This window comes from Octopus bimaculoides, chromosome 15, assembly GCF_046866305.1.
Source record: "Octopus bimaculoides isolate indiv1 chromosome 15, ASM4686630v1, whole genome shotgun sequence".
Lineage (NCBI taxonomy): Eukaryota > Metazoa > Mollusca > Cephalopoda > Octopoda > Octopodidae > Octopus > Octopus bimaculoides.
The window spans coordinates 19,033,164-19,041,042 of record NC_142942.1 but is presented as its reverse complement, the minus strand read 5'-3'; positions in this window follow the sequence as shown (position 1 = coordinate 19,041,042).

Genomic DNA, 7,879 nt, shown 5'->3' with positions numbered 1-7,879 from the left:
AATAACTAAACAAAACTAAAAGGAAAAAAAAAGATATTTGGCTACAATTAGATTAGTTTTGCATTCTTATTATATATGAGGAAATTTTCTTATTGGTTGGGGGTGGGGGTGGGGCATCACGGTTTTAGGTATTTATTTCTGTTGGTTTTTTTTTATGTACTTTGTCTTTTGTTTTCGTTCTTGTAATTCATTTTGTTGCTGTTGTTTTTGTTGCTTAGAAAAATCGAAGTAAACAAATGAATTCATGTGATATATGGGTCAATATTTAGGGGTGAGAGAGAAAGAGGGAGAGAAATATAACGATATATATATATATATATATATATATATATATATATATATATATATATATATATATATATATATGTATATATATATATATATGTATATATATGTATATGTATGCACACACACACACACACACACACACACACACATATATATATATATATATATATATATATTTATACTTATATATATATATATATATATATATATATATATATATATATATATACACAGAGACAGACAGACTGACAGACAGAAAGAGAAAGACAAAGATTGAAAGATATAGAGACAGAATCAAATAGAGGACGATAGTAAAAGACAGAAATAAAGGGAGGAAGATAGGAACAGAGATGAAGCGAGAGACACAGAAACATAGACAGAGCAAGAAAGGACAAAATGTTGGAAGGTCAAATAGAAGAGAATAGAAGAGGAAATCGGATTATGAGACCGAGTAATTAGAATTATAGAAAAAAAAAACTTATATGAAGACATATAACAACAACAATAACAAAAATACTAAAGAAAGAAAATGGAAGAATTAAAACAAAAGGAAATGGAGATAGAAACTCTAATTTGTTAGCGTGTTTAAGAAAATATAAATAATATAGACAATGGGTTCGTTAATTTTTGTTTTGTTTCAATAATATGGTTGAACTGGCAGACGCTGATATAAAAACAGGGCCATGAAGAGACTGTTTAAGGGGAATATATATATATATATATATATATATATATATATATATATATATATATGTGTATATATATATATATATATATATATACACACACATATATATATATATATATATATATATATATATATATATATATATATATATATATATATATATATATATATATATATATATATATATATATATACATACATATATATTATTTGTGATTGTTCCCGATCTAATGTTAATTGTCATTGCAAAAATTTTCTGATGTTCTTATTGTTGTAGAATTTAGTTGCAGCTTCAGTGTCTATCGTTTACTCTCTCTAGTCATCAACAACTTGATAGCAACGGTTATACTGCTTCTTAATGAGGTCTCATGCGACTGGAACATATCGCTAAAGTTGTCATTTACCATAACGACAAAAGATCTCTAATTTTCGCTGCATTTTATATTTAAATCACTTTACGCAATTTCTACTATAGTGTTGTCTCCCTTGCCTCTCTTACCCAGAATTAATCATAAATGTATTGATTGGTTTTTCATCATTGTTGTTATAAATTAAAAGACATTGCCACGAAATTATGTATTGGGTTGGCAACTAAGTTCCTGCCGTTTTTTTTAAATTTAAATTTTTTAAATGGGTTAATAACAAATAACAAATAATTAATCAATAATGTACTCACCCTTATTGTTTACAACTTGTTCCCAACGTTCAACACGATTTTCAATACGTTGTTGGTAGAAATCATCCGATTTCGACTCGAAAAATTGATCCAACCACGATCCCAATTCTGCATTAGTATTGAACGAAATTCTGCGCTTAGCACTTGAAAGAGATCGAAAGAGGTGGAAATTCGTTGGTGCCAAATGAGAAGAGTACGGCGGGTGTAGCATGACTTCCCAGCCATGCGTTTGAATGGCTTCCTTGGTCATATTGGCGATCGAGCTTACGTGTACAAGGATTTGATCGGATACGTTTGTCTATGGTACCGTTTAGTGAGATTGAACTAGAAGCCTCGACGTTGCGAAACCACGTGGATCATACTGATCTCTTCATAGTAAATTCCCATCAGAGAAATTTATATATTCTTTCCTGAGAGAAGAGATTCACAAGACCGTACATTTAGTGAAATAAATGGACGTCAGCATGAAGAGTGAATGATTACAGGCAGGTCTGATGCCTTGTTTGATGTAGGAATTGGATAAAATAGACAGAGATGCTTGGAAACATCTAGAGATACCTGACGACAGATCGTAGAACTATTTCCCTGCGGCAGTTTCTAAGTTTCCATCGTTAGTGATATTACGACCACGGTGCACGAAGGAGATAAGGATCTTCATAATCTTGCCCTCCAGCAAGAATTGTTTCTATTGTGTCTCAACCATAATCGTCATTTGGGTTTTTTTCATCGCTGATATGAAAACTAGCCCTTCAGATGTTGCTGTAACTGGGATTCAGTCCTTGGTTTACCATACGTAAGGCACTAAGGAAACCTAGATCGTTAGTGAAGTCAAGCTTTTTGTATTTTCCTTTTCCCCATTTGATGCTCGTATACTGGACCCCTCAGATCCTTATAATACAATCCAACACCAGTATGAACAAGAATGGTTCCAGTACACACACACGATGTCGAAGCTTATAAAGATAGCATTTTAGTTTCTGATGCATCATAGTGTCCGCCGAAGTGGTGGTCGCTTAGGGGACCAAATGAAAGATGAATGTGGGACGAAAGCATTTGGAAACAAAATAGTGAATAGATTTACCGCAATAAGTGTAAGCAAAGGAGTTGTAGAAGAGACAAAACGATGGGGTTCGAGAGGAAATGACAAAGTACAGAATCGTTAAGGAGTTGATAGTATCTAAAAGTGGTTCATGTCTCCAATTTAAGTGTGAGGATAGACAGAAGTTGATAACAAGCGAGGATGACAGGAAGACTCATCGTTAAAAGCTATTTACATTGATTCCGTCTCCATAGATTATGTGAAGACAGAACCTTCCCTGGTAATAACGATGGCCTGTTGAAACTTAGCAAACATGTTATTTGAACGGTTGAAATGAGATCGTTGTTATGTAAATGGATTTCGTGTTCGTAAACTAAGCCTGCAGAACGCCTAAATAGTAATCAAACTAAATTGTAATACTCTGAAGCTAAAAGGAATGTGTCTTTTCGCCAATATTTTACGTTAACAAACTGTAACTCTGTATAATATGTACTTAAAACTATAGAATCTGATTCAAATAGGGTTTAAATGAATTAGCTAGGATTGTTTATGGCCTAAGATCAGCCTATATAGAATGGCATAAATAGCAACTGTCTTCGTATATTCTCTGTCATTTCTTAAGCGAACGATTAGGACTAGGATAACTTGTTGCTACTTCTAGCAGGCCGATCTAGCACATAAACAGCGGAAGTGATGAAACACAAACCAGACAGTGAAGTATCATCACACGATTTTATTTCAAGTTTTTGTAAATTACAGTCTGTAAACTGTAACAAAATGGACGACATTCCGTTGTTATTTATTACATCACAGACGAGATTTGAAGTGCAGACTGCGCTGTAATGTTTATATTTATTACTGTTGGTGAGTTATGTTGCTTTGGGGTGTGAACATTGCGTAGGTAATCATATCAGAAGTGGAAATATCACACTGCTATGTATATTGCGGTAATTATTAAAGTTGTTGTGTAGCCACATTTCAGCCATAAACATATACCATGCTCGTTGCCGCTCGTATAACTGTGATTGATATCACCGCTTGAGACTTACCACTAACTAGCTGTGCTATGAACTGTTAGAAGTCTCCACAGAAATTATTTCAAAATGAATTGATATAGGTGCAGGTGTGGCATCTTGGACAAATGCGTTCCGCTATAGCCTCGGGACGACTCAAAGCCTTGTAAGTGGATCTGGTGGACTGAAACTGAAAAAAGCTCGTGGTATATGTATTATTATATGTGTGTGAGTCTTTGTATCTATGTTTGTCCCACTAAACCGCTTGGAAACCGGTGTCGGTATGTTTACGTCCCTGTAACATAGCGGTTCAGCAAAAGAGAATGACAGAATAAGTACAAGGCTTTTAAAAAAATAAGTCCTAGGGTCTATTTGTTCGACTAAAACCCTTCAAAGCAGTGCACCAGCATGGCCGCAGTGAAAAATTACTGAAACAAATAAAAGATAAAAGATAGTATACCTGGTATACCTGATAGTATACCTGATAGTATACCTGGTACATGGTCCCAGGCTTTGACATTTTAGAAAGGAAAATGAGATACAAATTAGACAGACGTGTTTAACCATTTCTCAGTAACCTTTGTCTTCTACAGGTTCCAGGTAGAAGCTGGGGCCAGGCAGCAGCATCGCCTTTCAGTGTGTATGGCTTTCTTTCCTCGACAGCTTCTGGTGAAAGTAACGAGTTGGATGGAGCTGCACTCTCTTCTCCCTCCTGCCACGACGTGGGGTTCCTCTCAAAATATCAGATCAAAAATTTGGCCAGACGCTCTTTGACAACCTCAACACCTACACCTCGCAAATCTCAGGGGCTGTTTAGCAGAATGCTGAACAGTTGTGGAACTTTTGAAACCCGAGCTGTAACGGAACTGCGTCCTATGTACACAACATATATAAGTGCTAGCTACAAATATCACTGCACAAGATGAGAATAAGATGGCATTTAAATACGGAACTATCTAAGTCTCTATTCTTCTAAGTAGCCACTGCATATTTTGAATTTGCCTGATATAAGATCAAAAGAAACATCTAAACATTCAGAGAAATGGTGAATTTGCAATGTCTTCTAAAGAAGGCTGATTTTATATATATATATATATATATATATATATATATATATATATATATATATATATAATTACTATTATGCAAAAGTGTCGTAGGTCCAAAATGTAGCTTTTTCAGAAAACGAAACTATAGTTTCATCACTCCATTTCGTTTTACATTACCAACAGTTTCAGCTTAACATTAATACTTTGTTGGGTGCATAAAATCGCAAGCCCGTTCTTGTGATATTTTCATTAAGAATTATTTTTGTAAAACTGTCGTATGTGGGAGTTACTACTTTTGTGAAAAATGCCAATCCGTTGTAATACACTATATATATATATATATATATATGTGTGTGTAAACAGATATACACGTGTGCACACACACAGCACGCACACAGAGCACGCATTCAGACGCGTATTCACTGTGTTCCGTTAAGGACGCCATCCTGTAACAGAAAAGTACCGGATATTTAATGTACCCAATATTCAAAATAACAGCTACTAATGGATATTTACCATAGAAATATTGTGATTTGCCAGATTTACATAATGCACCTTTTGTCTCCTAGCGATCATCACGTTCAGAGACCACGTGCTATGAGCCCATGGATCACTAGGAGACTCACATACTACAAATCTACTTAATCACAGTGCCTCCATGGCAAGAAACTGTTAGCAGCCCTCAGTTTAAACTCTCTATATATATATCTTACATTATACTATATTGTATTATATTATGTTATATGATTTATTGTTTTCGAGTCACAATTAATCGTACGTAAGGACAAAAGCACGTATTTATAACCAATATTTAGTTGGGCCCACTTGTGTTCAGAATACAAAAGATTAATATATATATATGAGTGCATACAGTGTATGCATATATGTATGTATGTGTATGTGTGTATTTGTGTGTGTGTGTGTGTGTGTGTGTGTGTGTGTGTGTGTGTGTGTGTGTATGTCGCAATGATAATTAACCTTACTGAGGTGCAAAGCCTTCAAGCTTTTTTAAAATTTCTTTCTCCTTCTCTCTCTTTTACTCATTCTCTCTGTCTCACTGTATATGTATGTGTGTATAAATGTATATATACATATATATTCTTTTGTCGCATTTATAATTAACCGTACTGAGGTACAAGAATTCATGATATATATATATATATATATATATATATATATATATATATATATATATATATATATATATATATATATATATATATATATATATATATATATATGTATGCATATATATGAAGTAGATTTATGGTCAATTATAACGGGACCAGATTGTTGGCACCGAATTAATGGCTCACAATTGAAAGGAAGAATAATGAAGATGGTTCTATAGACTTTCAAGCATGGCTTAATGTCGATAGGATATTAAGTACTCTGTCTTTAGTACCGAATTGAATCTGATGAAGTGTGCATGCCACACACATATACACATACATACACACACACGCACACACAAAGAGGCTCTCTATCTCTCTTTCTCACACGCGTGTGTGTGCATGCATTTATATATGTAAGTTTGTGTATATACGAATATAAATTTTGTAAATGAGACAACTATTTGCTTTTAAAATTCTTATTAAAAACTAAATATTTTACTATAAAGGACAAATAATCCCCAGTATTAATTAATGATATTGTTTAATTTTATTAAAATGGGTATTAGATTCGGTAGGCTGTTCAACGATAAATTCGCTATTTCACCAAGTTCCAGTAAGATATCGAATCACAGCAATTGTAAGTCCACTCAATATTCAATTTTTTCGAAGGTGGAGAAAACATAGTCTAGGAAATACTTTCCATTCCTCTTGTTCTGTCACACGATACAGTCATCGGATTACGAAGGGTTTAATCATATAAATTGACGCAATTATTCATTTTAAAGCCTTGTAATTATTCCATGCGCCCCTCCTTTGTCTCACAGCTGAGTCAAAGGAACGTCACTAAACCAATGCTGAAATAGTAGACACACACATGCATGCATACACACATACATACATATATACGTGCGTATGTGTGTGTATAAGGAGGGTTTCCCCCGAAGTTTTGGCCTATTAAACTCGTTCAGGAGGTTTTGGCTGATCCCGAGCTATAGCAGAAAAAAACTGTTAAAAACACCCCTTTTGTGTTTAAATGTACATTAACTTTATATGAAAAATATGTTGTCTATTGACTATTTTATACATGCTAGCCACTGGTAGGAAAATTTCTATAATTTTTCCTGCCCTGTATATTTTCTTTATGTGATTTTAGCCATTTTTTAAGTAAGTCGACATTTTTACTCACTGTCGACTAAAACTGCGCTTGCGCGGTGGATTTGAAAAATTATAATATATAAAGATGAGACGTGTGCTATTTTTTCTCTTAATTATATATTAAATTTTGGCGCTCCCGCTGAAGAGAACTTCGCCTGGCAAATTGTTTTATTTGTTATCTAAAGTTCGAAATCTAGGTACGGGAAGTAAATATTGTAAATGTTTTTATTTTTCATTCCCGAAATTGCTCTTCGAATGGAACCATATATAAATACAGACAATCCTCGTAACCCCACCTAAAGTTAGAACCCACCAGCACACCTACCAAACATCCATCCTTTGCAAAGCGAAGAATACCATTCTCTTCTTGGTCTCTGTTTAGGGATTAAAAAAAATAAAACATACTTCAGTATCCAGGTGGTCGTGGGGTAAGTAGCTTGATTACCAAAGACACGGTCCCCGGCTCAGTCCCACCGCGTGGCACTTTTATCAAGTGTCTTCTACTATAGCTTTGGACCGACCAAAAGGCTTTGAGTGGATTTGGTAGCCGGAAACTGAAAGAAGTCCGTCGTATATATTCTCCCTATTGTGTATAAACAACCGTTAGGTATTGCACTAATCACAGACATCAGCCATTTCTTTTGCACTACACGTGATTGTCCTACAACGTTTTAACCGGGATGGAAACATCATCAACCGCGCTGGAAATGAGTACAAAGACCTTTGATATTGACACTTCCAGGCGAAACTAACTGAAAATATTTCACTCTTTATGCGTGTGTGTATGTGTGTGTGTGTGTGTGTGTGTGTGTGTGTTTCTGTTTGTGCGTGTCTGAGTGTGTACGTGTATGTGTAT